Raw genomic sequence first — 11,780 nt, 5'->3', positions numbered from 1 at the left:
CTTGTTCCTCATCCTCATATCTGACATAGACAAGGATGTCAGCCACAGCACCGTGTCTTCCTTTGCAGATGACACCCGAATCTGCATGACAGTGTCTTTCATTGCAGACACTGCAAGGCTCCAGGCGGACATCAACCAAATCTTTCAGTGGGCTGCAGAAAACAATATGAAGTTCAACGATGAGAAATTTCAATTACTCAGATATGGTAAACATGAGGAAATTAAATCTTCATCAGAGTACAAAACAAATTCTGGCCACAAAATAGAGCGAAACACCAACATCAAAGACCTGGGAGTGATCATGTCGGAGGATCTCACCTTCAAGGACCATAACATTGTATCAATCGCATCTGCTAGAAAAATGACAGGATGGATAATGAGAACCTTCAAAACTAGGGAGGCCAAGCCCATGATGACACTCTTCAGGTCACTTGTTCTATCTAGGCTGGAATATTGCTGCACACTAACAGCACCTTTCAAGGAATGTGAAATTGCTGACCTAGAAAATGTACAGAGAACCTTCACGGCACGCATAACGGAGATAAAACACCTCAATTACTGGGATTCTTGAGGTTCCTAAACCTGTATTCCCTGGAGCGCAGGCGGGAGAGATACATGATTATATACACCTGGAAAATCCTAGAGGGACTAGTACCGAACTTGCACACGAAAATCACTCACTACGAAAGCAAAAGACTTGGTAGACGATGCACCATCCCCCCAATGAAAAGCAGGGGTGTCACTAGCACGTTAAGAGACCATACAATAAGTGTCAGGAGCCCGAGACTGTTCAACTGCCTCCCAGCACACATAAGGGGGATTACCAACAGACCCCTGGCAGTCTTCAAGCTGGCACTGGACAAGCACCTAAAGTCAGTTCCTGATCAGCCGGGCTGTGGCTCGTACGTTGGTTTGCGTGCAGCCAGCAGCAACAGCCTGGTTGATCAGGCTCTGATCCACCAGAAGGCCTGGTCACAGACCGGGCCGCGGGGGCGTTGACCCCCGGAACTCTCTCCAGGTAAACTCCAGGTAAAACCAAACAAAACGTTACTCGTCAATCCTAACCAGCCTGATAAGAAGGGCAAAAAAACTGTATTATGAGAACAGATTATCCAACTTACGAGGTGATATAAAAAAGACCTGGAAGACCCTATCAGAAATTCTGGGAACAAAAAAGATATCACGAAATAGCGAAATAAAATTAGCAAAATCAGATGAACCCCAACTCCCACCAACAGAAACAGCAAACAGACTCAATGATTTCTTCTCCACTATTGGACAAAACCTTGCCAATAAAATCCCAAGCTCAGATACCCCACCAAATGACTACCTCACTGGCAACTACCCGAACACACTGTTCCTAGCTCCGACTAACCCATACGAAGTCTCCCTTATTATCAACACACTAAAAAACAAGGCAGGAGATTTAAATACCTTACCACCCTTTATATACAAAAAAGTGTCACAAGTACTATCACCAATCATTGCAACACTCTTTAACAAATCCATTGAATCCTCCACCTTCCCTACAGCTCTCAAAATAGCAAGGGTCACCCCAATCCATAAAGGAGGAGACCAAACAGAGTTGAATAACTATAGGCCAATATCCAATTTACACCCTCTCTCAAAAATCTTCGAAAAATTAATTCATAAACGAATCTACTCCTACCTCATCTCCCAAAACATTCTCAACCCCTGCCAATTTGGATTCAGGCCTAATAAAAATACTAATGATGCTATTATACACATGCTAGAACATATATACACTGCAATAGAGAAAAAAGAAGTCCCACTGGGGATCTTCATTGACTTACGTAAAGCTTTTGATACAGTTGACCATGACTTGCTCCACGTAAAATTGTCACACTATGGTATTAGAGGGCACTCCCTCAACTACCTCAAGTCATACCTCAGCAACAGAAGCCAATATGTGTATGCAAATGGGGCAAGCTCTTCCGCTCAACCAATTACAGTTGGTGTCCCACAGGGAAGTGTCCTTGGCCCTCTTCTCTTTCTCCTATACATAAATGACCTACCAAATGCTTCGCAAATACTCAAACCCACACTTTTTGCAGATGACACTACTTACGTCTTCTCTCACCCGAGCCCAGTCACGCTAGCCAATACTGTAAACACCGAATTACAGAAAATATCTACCTGGATGAGGACTAACAAACTTACACTAAACATTGACAAAACCTACTTCATTCAGTTTGGTAACAGAGCTACAGATGTACCTCTTAACATAACGATAAACAGATCACCTATCACAAAGCTAACAGAGGGAAAATTCTTAGGAATCCACCTTGATAATAGACTCAAATTTCATACACATATACAACAAATTTCTAAGAAAATTTCCAAGACTGTAGGCATACTATCGAAGATACGGTACTATGTTCCACAGTCAGCCCTCCTGGCCCTTTATCACTCTCTTATTTACCCCTATCTCACCTATGGAATTTGTGCATGGGGCTCAACAACAATTAACCATCTCAGACCACTAATTAGCCAACAAAAGGCTGCAGTTAGAATGATAACAAATTCTCACTACAGGCAGCACACTCCACCAATATTCAAAACACTCAACCTACTCACCATACAAAACATCCATACTTATTACTGCACCTATTACATACATAGAACACTTAACTCTGATATTAACCCTCCCCTCAAACATCTCCTTGCCAACCTCAACAGAACACATGACCATAATGCAAGGCACAGATCACTCTTTGATGTTCCTCGTGTCCATCTCACGCTATGCAAAAACTCAATGCACATAAAAGGCCCTAAAATCTGGAATTCATTACCTGTAAATATAAAAAAAACACTACCTGTTTATAAATTCAAGTCTCTTCTCAAAGATCACTTACTCACCCAAAACCAAATAAATACTGAATAACTGAACCTTATGAATTGTAAATCCTATATGTTACTCACAATTATATCACACAAATGTTAAACCTAGGACCCAATCTAACTTTGTTATTTTTTTAAATACACTACCTAACAGAATACTTCATTCGACTGAATGTACAGCAATGCATGCAACCATATGACCTGTCTTTGTAATACTCATTTGTGCTTTATAGTAATCTGTTTACAATAATGTTTCATCACTGATTTCATCATTGCTTAGTTAATCTTAAGTTAATTTTAAGCCAGCCCGTAATCCTATGCATATAAGTAGCTTTGGCATGCTGCTCTTACCTGTATTTTTTGTACCTCTGTATGTATGCTTAAATTACTAAATAAAATAAAATAAAAAATAAAAAAAATAAATTTATTAATGGTACGGAAACTTTCCTGACCACGACACAACACTTTGACGTTTCTGACAACACCTTGTGCATCTGGGTATAATGTAACTACCTTCCCAGCGGCCACAATGTTCGATGTTGTTCGGTATCAATTACACAATGTCACCTGGTTGAATGTTCTGTCGGTTTACTGCCTCTGGCGCACCATAAAAGTGTTCACGTAGTGTAAGAAGATATTCTTTACGCCACACATCGGACCAATGAGTAATTACCTTATTTAACATCTTGAACTTATCACTCAACACGGTCACGTTATTGTAATCCTCATCACTTCCCTCGGGATTATCTCTATAGATAGGTGCAGCTTCTAACCTTCGTCCGCATATTAGGTGAGAGGGAGTCAGGATCTCCGCGTCAGGAGTGTCGCTCATGTATGACAGAGGGCGATTGTTTACCTGATTCTCTGCCTCCACCAACACTGCACGGAATTCCTCCAAATTAATTCTCTTCCTGTGTAGCACCTTACGAAGACATCTTTTCACTGTACCTATCATTCTTTTGCACAGTCCTCCCTGCCAAGGGGCTCTGGGAGTAATAAATTTCCAGACACACCCTCGCTGGGTCAACAAAGACTGTACATCATCACTCTTATTTAATTCCATCAAGTGTTGAGCACCAGCTACAAAATTGGTGGCATTATCTGAGATCATCAAATTGGACAGGATCTCCTAGCTGCAAATTTCCGGAACAGCTGTATGAACTGTTCTGCAGACAAGTCCTGAGCCACTTCTAGATGAACAGCCCTAGTAGCTGTATAAGTAAATAGACATACATACACCTTCAAGGGAACACCATCTGAAGTACCTGTTAAAATGATTGGCCCACTATAGTCCACTCCGGTCACATCAAATGGTTTTACCAACTGCACGTGTTCCTTGGGCAATGGTGGAGGACCTGGGTACATGTAGGTTCTGGCATCCACCCGGCGACATATTACGCATGACTTGATAACCCTTTTTACACTTTGCTGTCCTTGTGGAATCCAGAAGGTTTCCTGAATACAGTTTAAGGTAACCTGTACCCCACCGTGCATCACGTTATTATGGGCATTAAAGACAATCAAGGTTGTCAGGTGATGAGTTTTGGGCAGCAAGATAGGGTGCTTAGCATATTCCCCCAATTCAGCATTTTGTAACCTGCCTCTGCACCTAATTACATCATCCTCTAAATACAGCCCCAGCTTTTCTATTATTGAGCCTTTCACAATTTTTCCGTTCATCATTAATTTAATCTCATCCCTGTAGGTTTCTTCTTGTACCCTCTGTAGCCAGTATTTCAGGGGATGGGGAAAATTATATGAGATATTCATCTTACTTATAAATTTAAACACTAACCTTGTCACGCTAATCAGCTTGGGTAAGGAAGAATACCTATTAATGTCAATGGCTAAGGAGGGACTACTGACTGGAGCGGTGCTCACCATAATTTCGACAGGAGCAATATGTGCCTTTTGCACTGGCCAGTTAATTTTGTCCACCAGCCAACTTGGCCCTTTGAACCATGATAAAGCACTCACAAATTTTTCGTAAGTCAAACCTCGAGACAAGAAGTCAGCCGGATTCTCGTCACCAGGAATGTGATTAAAGGTTAACATATGCTGACCCAAACTGTTATATTTCTCCTGCATTTGATTGATTTCAGCGACTCTGTTTTGTACATACACAATCTTACTGTTACCATTACGAATCCATTGTAAGGATACCTCGTTATCAGACCAAATTATGGTGTCGCTGATATTTATCTCTCGCAATTTATTTATTATATAATTGGCTAATTTGACACCTACTTAAATGACCGTTAATTCCAACTGAGGTAAGGTACGTGATTTGATTGGAGCCACCTTAGCCTTAGACATAACAAGAGAAATGGCACTATTACATTAAAGGTAAGCGACTGCTCCATATGCTAATTTCGAAGCATCGCAAAAAATGTGGAGTACATTTTCTCCATCTTGACTGGCCACATTACGTGGGAACTCCAACACTGGTAATTTTACATATTCACCTATTAGTTCTTCCCACCTTTCAACAAATTCCTCAGGTAGGGTTTCATCCCAAGCACACTTAAGCTTCCATGCTTCTTGTATCAACAATTTTCCTCTTATGGTAAGTGGGGACACTAAGCCTAGTGGATCGAAGCATTTTGAAACTTCCGCAAGTAAGACTCTCTTGGTTAGTTTATTGGGCATACTGTAGTTATTAGACTTTAACGATAACAAGTCTCTCTCTGTGTCCCAAGTCAGTCCCAGCACATTACTATATTTAGACACTTCAACTCCAGGGTTGTCTTTATTTATTTGAGCCCTTAAACTGGACGAATTACTGTTCCATTCCCTCAGGGGCATATTTGCACCTTGCATTATTTCATTAGCCCCTTCATATATGCTCATTAGTTCCTCTTCAGTAGACGTCACTCCCAGGAAATTGTCCACATAAAATTGTTTACCCATTACTTCACTCAGTGGACCACCCGTACGCTTAAGGTGTGCATTTATCGTTGCCTGGAGTAGGAACGGACTGGAGGTAGCACCAAACAATACACTCCTGAGGTGAAAAGTCTTCAGGGGACTAAGTGGGTCATTAGGATTCTCGGGCCATAAGAACCTAGTGCAATCCCGGTCAGCCTCCTGCAGAACCACTCTCAGGAAAGCTTTACTTATGTCCGCCGTAAAGGCATAATTCTTAACCCTGAAGTTTAATAATATGTCTCCCAGTTTTTTCGTCAACGACGGACCTGTCATCAAACAGTCATTCAAACTAGGTATACATTTTTGTTACTCCTGGCACTACAATTAAACACAATCCTCAGAGGAGTGGTCTTAGAATCCTTCTTCACTCCGTGATGTGGCAAATAGTGACCATAAATCTGGGCTTGCTCAGGAGGTACCTCCTCTATGAATTTATTATTTAACTGCTCATTAATTATATCATCGTAAGCAGTCAACAGTTCTGGTGTCTTGCTCAGTTCGTGGAGCTGAGCCTTTAATTGTCCATATGCCATCCGGTAATTAGTTGGTAGGTCTGGATGGTTCAGCTTCCACGGAAGTCTCACCCAGTATTGTCCAGATTCAAATTTAACATCCTTCTGGTATTGTTCTTGAGTAAAGGAATCATCCAGACTTTCTTCATTTACATTGATCCCTATGCTGTCCAATTCCCATAATTTATACAAAGATTCAACTTCATCCTCTATTGAAGTATATTTATACTGGGGTGATATTTCATGAGTAAGACACACCATAACTGTATTTATGGCTTCCTCCAGTCATTCATTATCAGTACGAGGAAGCCTGCCATACATCACGTGACCTCCTGTGGTCCTTAGAAGGGTGACTCCGCATTTCTTTGTCATACCCTTTACAAAGGTGGCATAATGGTCACTACCTATCAAAATATCTAGTGACCCCACAGAATCATTATTTACACCAGAAGGTGCCAAATTTACCTTACTTGAAAGCCTTTCAGTAACGTTACCAAGCCCTATTGTAGATATTTTCTCTGGGAGCCTATCCACAATTACGGCATTAATACGTTTTCTCTCATTGCCCAGCCTGACAGTTACATAAGCAGTGTTGTATGACTGGGCCTTCTTATTCGAGAGAAAGCCAGATAACTTGAGTATAGCAGGATCTCCCATTTGTACCTTCATCCCATTAAGGCAATTACGTTTTATGAAGGTACGTTGTGATCCCTGATCCAGTAATGCTGTTACAGTTTTGGATTTACGCCGTTTATCATTAATCACCACATCCAACACAGGTAAAACTACCTCAGCTAGGCCATCATTACCGACATTAGCTGCAATCATTACGTTGGCTACTGTTGTGTCTGGGTTATTATCACTATCAGTACTATTGTTACCATTATTACGATTAGATCCACCCTTACACATAGCTGTGTGGTGTCTTCCCTTGTTACACTGATAACAATGGTGCAAGTTAGCACGGCAATCCCTTACATTATGATTTCCTAGACACCTGATACATCTAGCAAGCTCTTCCAATCTTTCCACTTTAACATCCCATGAATTATAGGCATTACAGCTCTTAGAGAAATGAGTACCGTTGCAGAAGATACAATCTCTCCTTTCTTTGCCTGACCTCTTATCAACTGGGCTACCCTTATTGTGGTACTTTCTCCTCTTGCTTTGATGTGGAGAACCACTATTACTGCCCCCTGTCACTTGATATGTGTCCACGTAACCCCGTTTAGTAGGTGACTTATGATTATTGATATTGGGATAAAGTTTCCTTTTGTGGAACTTGACAGGTGCACTGGGGTCTGTAGACGTGGTATTCCTAGAGGTAATGGGTTGGCTGGTCTGCAGTTGGACAATTAGCTCCTGCAGGCCCACTCTTATTTCTTCCAACCCGAAGTAACCCTTGTGATATCTGTTAGATAGCCACTCTACTGTCTTGTGGTTCAATTTATTCTGAATCAAGGCACTCAACAACCGCTCTGCTCCCTCCAGATCATATTTATTACTCAAGGTCTTAAGAGTGCTTTCTAGTTTGATCCTAAATTGCTGTAAGCTGTTGCGGTTGTGATCTGGAGTCTTCAAACTAGCCAAATTAGCTACTAGATCCAGCCTACTTTGCTCCAAGTTACTGTAAGTGACCTCCAACAAGTCAACTGCCTCACTATAGGAGTCATCTACATTTGGGAATGCTTGTATGAGAATATGCGCATCTCCCCTTACTTGTCCCATTAAATAGCATAATTTGGTAACACTTGCAAGATCACTCCTATTTATTTATTTATTTATTTATTTAAAAATTTGTGCACACATACAGAGGTACAAAAAATACAGAAAAGAGCAGTATGCCAAAGCCACTTATACTATGCATAGCATTACGGGCTGGCTTAAAATTAACTTAAGATGAACTAAGCAATGATGACATCGGTGATAAAACTTTAATGTAAACAGATTACTATAAAGCACAAGTGAGTATTACAAAGACAGGTCATATGGTTGTATGCATTGTTGTACATTCAGTAGAATGGAGTATTCTGTTAGGTAGTGTATTTAAAAAATAATAAAGTTAGATTGGGTTTTAGGTTTAACATTTATGTGATATAATTGTGAGAAACATTTAAGATATACAATTTATAAGGTTCAGTTATTCAGTATTTATTTGGTTTTGGGTGAGTAAGTGATCTTTGAGAAGAGACTTGAATTTATAAACAGGTAGTGTTTCTTTTATATTTACAGGTAATGAGTTCCAGATTTTAGGGCCTTTTATGTGCATTGAGTTTTTGCAAAGTGTGAGATGGACACGAGGAACATCAAAGAGTGATCTGTGCCTTGTGTTATGGTCATGTGTTCTGTTGAGGTTGGCAAGGAGATGTTTGAGGGGAGGGTTAATATCAGAGTTAAGTGTTCTATGTATGTAATAGGTGCAGTAATAAGTATGAATGTTTTGTATGGTGAATAGGTTTAGTGTATTGAATATTGGTGGAGTGTGCTGCCTATAGTGAGAATTTGTTATCATTCTAACTGCAGCCTTTTGTTGGGTAATTAGTGGTCTGAGATGGTTACTTGTTGTTGAGCCCCATGCACAAATTCCATAGGTGAGATAGGGGTAAATAAGAGAGTGATATAGGGCCAGGAGGGCTGACTGTGGAGCATAGTACCGTATCTTCGATAGTATGCCTACAGTCTTGGAAATTTTCTTAGAAATTTGTTGTATATGTGTATGAAATTTGAGTCTATTATCAAGGTGGATTCCTAAGAATTTTCCCTCTGTTAGCTTTGTGATAGGTGATCCGTTTATCATTATGTTAAGAGGGACATCTGTAGCTCTGTTACCAAACTGAATGAAGTAGGTTTTGTCAATGTTTAGTGTAAGTTTGTTAGTCCTCATCCAGGTAGATATTTTCTGTAATTCTATATTTACAGTATTGGCTAGCGTGACTGGGCTCGGGTGGGAGAAGACGTATGTAGTGTCATCTGCAAATAGTGTGGGTTTGAGTAATTGCGAAGCATTTGGTAGGTCATTTATGTATAGGAGAAAGAGAAGAGGGCCAAGGACACTTCCCTGTGGGACACCAACTGTAATTGGTTGTGCAGAAGAGTTTGCCCCATTTGCATACACATATTGGCTTCTGTTGCTGAGGTATGACTTGAGGTAGTTGAGGGAGTGCCCTCTTATACCATAGTGTGACAATTTTACGTGGAGCAAGTCATGGTTAACTGTATCAAAAGCTTTACGTAAGTCAATGAAGATCCCCAGTGGGACTTCTTTTTTCTCTATTGCAGTGTATATATGTTCTAGCATGTGTATAATAGCATCATTAGTATTTTTATTTGGCCTGAATCCAAATTGGCAGGGGTTGAGTATGTTTTGGGAGATAAGGTAGGAGTAGATTCGTTTATGAATTAATTTTTCGAAGATTTTTGAGAGAGGGTGTAAGTTGGATATTGGCCTATAGTTATTCAACTCTGTTTGGTCTCCTCCTTTGTGGATCGGGGTGACCCTTGCTATTTTGAGTACTGTGGGGAAGGTGGAGGATTCAATGGATTTGTTAAAGAGTGTTGCAATGATTGGTGATAGCACTTGTGACACTTTTTTGTATATAAAGGGTGGTAAGGTATTTAAATCTCCTGCCTTGTTTTTTAGCATGTTGATAATAAGGGAGACTTCGTATGGGTTAGTCGGAGCTAGGAACAGTGTGTTCGGGTAGTTGCCAGTGAGGTAGTCATTTGGTGGGGTATCTGAGCTTGGGATTTTATTGGCAAGGTTTTGTCCTATAGTGGAGAAGAAGTCATTGAGTCTGTTTGCTGTTTCTGTTGGTGGGAGTTGGGGTTCATCTGATTTTGCTAATTTTATTTCGCTATTTCGTGATATCTTTTTTGTTCCTAGAATTTCTGATAGGGTTTTCCAGGTCTTTTTTATATCACCTCGTAAGTTGGATAATCTGTTCTCATAATACAATTTTTTTGCCCTTCTTATCAGGCTGGTTAGGATTGACGAGTAACGTTTTGTTTGGTCTCTGGTTATGTGACCCATTCTGTACTGTTTTTCATATTGGTGTTTTGTATTTATGGATTTGAGAATGCTGGGTGTTAACCAGGGACTGTTCAGTCTCTTAGCTGTCATCTGTTTAGTTTTTTTAGGGCAGTGCTTGTTATAGAGGTATTGGGTCTTTTTTAGAAAATTATTAATACATTCGTCAATATCTGTATAGATTTCTAGCTCAGTGTGCCAGTCAATGTTTGCTACTGCTGTTGTGAAGTTATTAATGGCTGCCTCATTGTGAAGTCTGAAGGTGACTTTAGTAGTGTCTTGGGGTAATTTACCAAGAGTTGTTATGAGAAAAGTAGGGTAGTGGTCTGTGGTATTATCTGTAATTATGCCTGATTTTAAAGGGGATATGGTGTTGGTCCAGATGTGGTCAAGTAGGGAAACACTAGTCTCTGTAACTCTTGTAGGTTTTGTTACTGTTGGTAGCAACATACAGTTACTCATTGTGTTTGTGAATTCAGTAACGTGTGGGTCCTGGTCTTGCAGGAGATTTATATTGAAGTCACCTGAGAGTAGTAAGTGATCTTTGTTCATGCATGCATCAGTTATCATACTTCCTAGGTTTTGACTAAATTGGCTAATGTTTGACTGTGGAACTCTGTAAATGTTTATCAATGTGAGAGGTTTTTGTAGGTATTTGGATTTGAATTTGGCTATTATATATTCCCCATGTTCATCCCTTGTGCAAGTATTAGTGATACATTCTAGTTGGTCTGAGTAGTATATGGCTGTGCCACCCCCTTGTTGGTCTGGCCTACAGTTGTGTATGGCTGTGTAACCAGGAATGGCATAGACATCTGTACTATCAGGCTTTAGCCAGGTTTCAGTTAGTGTAATGATGGACATATTGGCATGTAAGGAATTTAGTAATGCTATGAGGTCATCGTAATGCTTGCTTAAAGATCTGATATTGTAGTTAAAGATAGTTATGTTGTTGTTGGCACTGAGAAGTGCCTTTGATTGTTCTGCAGTGTAGTAATTACAGTAACTGTTTGAATCATTTAAGTCGTTAAATAAGAGGTTGGTATCAGGATCAATGCTTGTAATCATAAGATTTGTAGTGAATCTATAGTTAGAATTAAGTATAAAACAAAGTAAATAGTCTTAAGCTAAAAAATAGCACCTGAATTATTAAACAAATGTAAAATAATGAGCTAAGGTAGTTTTGGAATATAATGGCAAAGTTGTGAACTTATTCTACTTTAGCACCTGAGAATAGCACCTTGATTATTTTAACAATTGTGAATGTATAAACTAGGGTAGTTATATAAAGCTAAAATAAAGGAGAAAATATATGAGGGACTAAAATTAAGTAATGGTAAACAAAGTTAAATGGACAGGTGGTCACTATGAAATAATATTGGTTTAGGAGTAAGATCTGATTTGTAATATTAAATAAATTGAGCAGTTTATTGCACAATAAAAGTAAAAAA

This window comes from Cherax quadricarinatus, chromosome 9 (genome assembly GCF_038502225.1).
Source record: "Cherax quadricarinatus isolate ZL_2023a chromosome 9, ASM3850222v1, whole genome shotgun sequence".
NCBI lineage: Eukaryota > Metazoa > Arthropoda > Malacostraca > Decapoda > Parastacidae > Cherax > Cherax quadricarinatus.
This window is presented reverse-complemented; position numbering follows the sequence as displayed.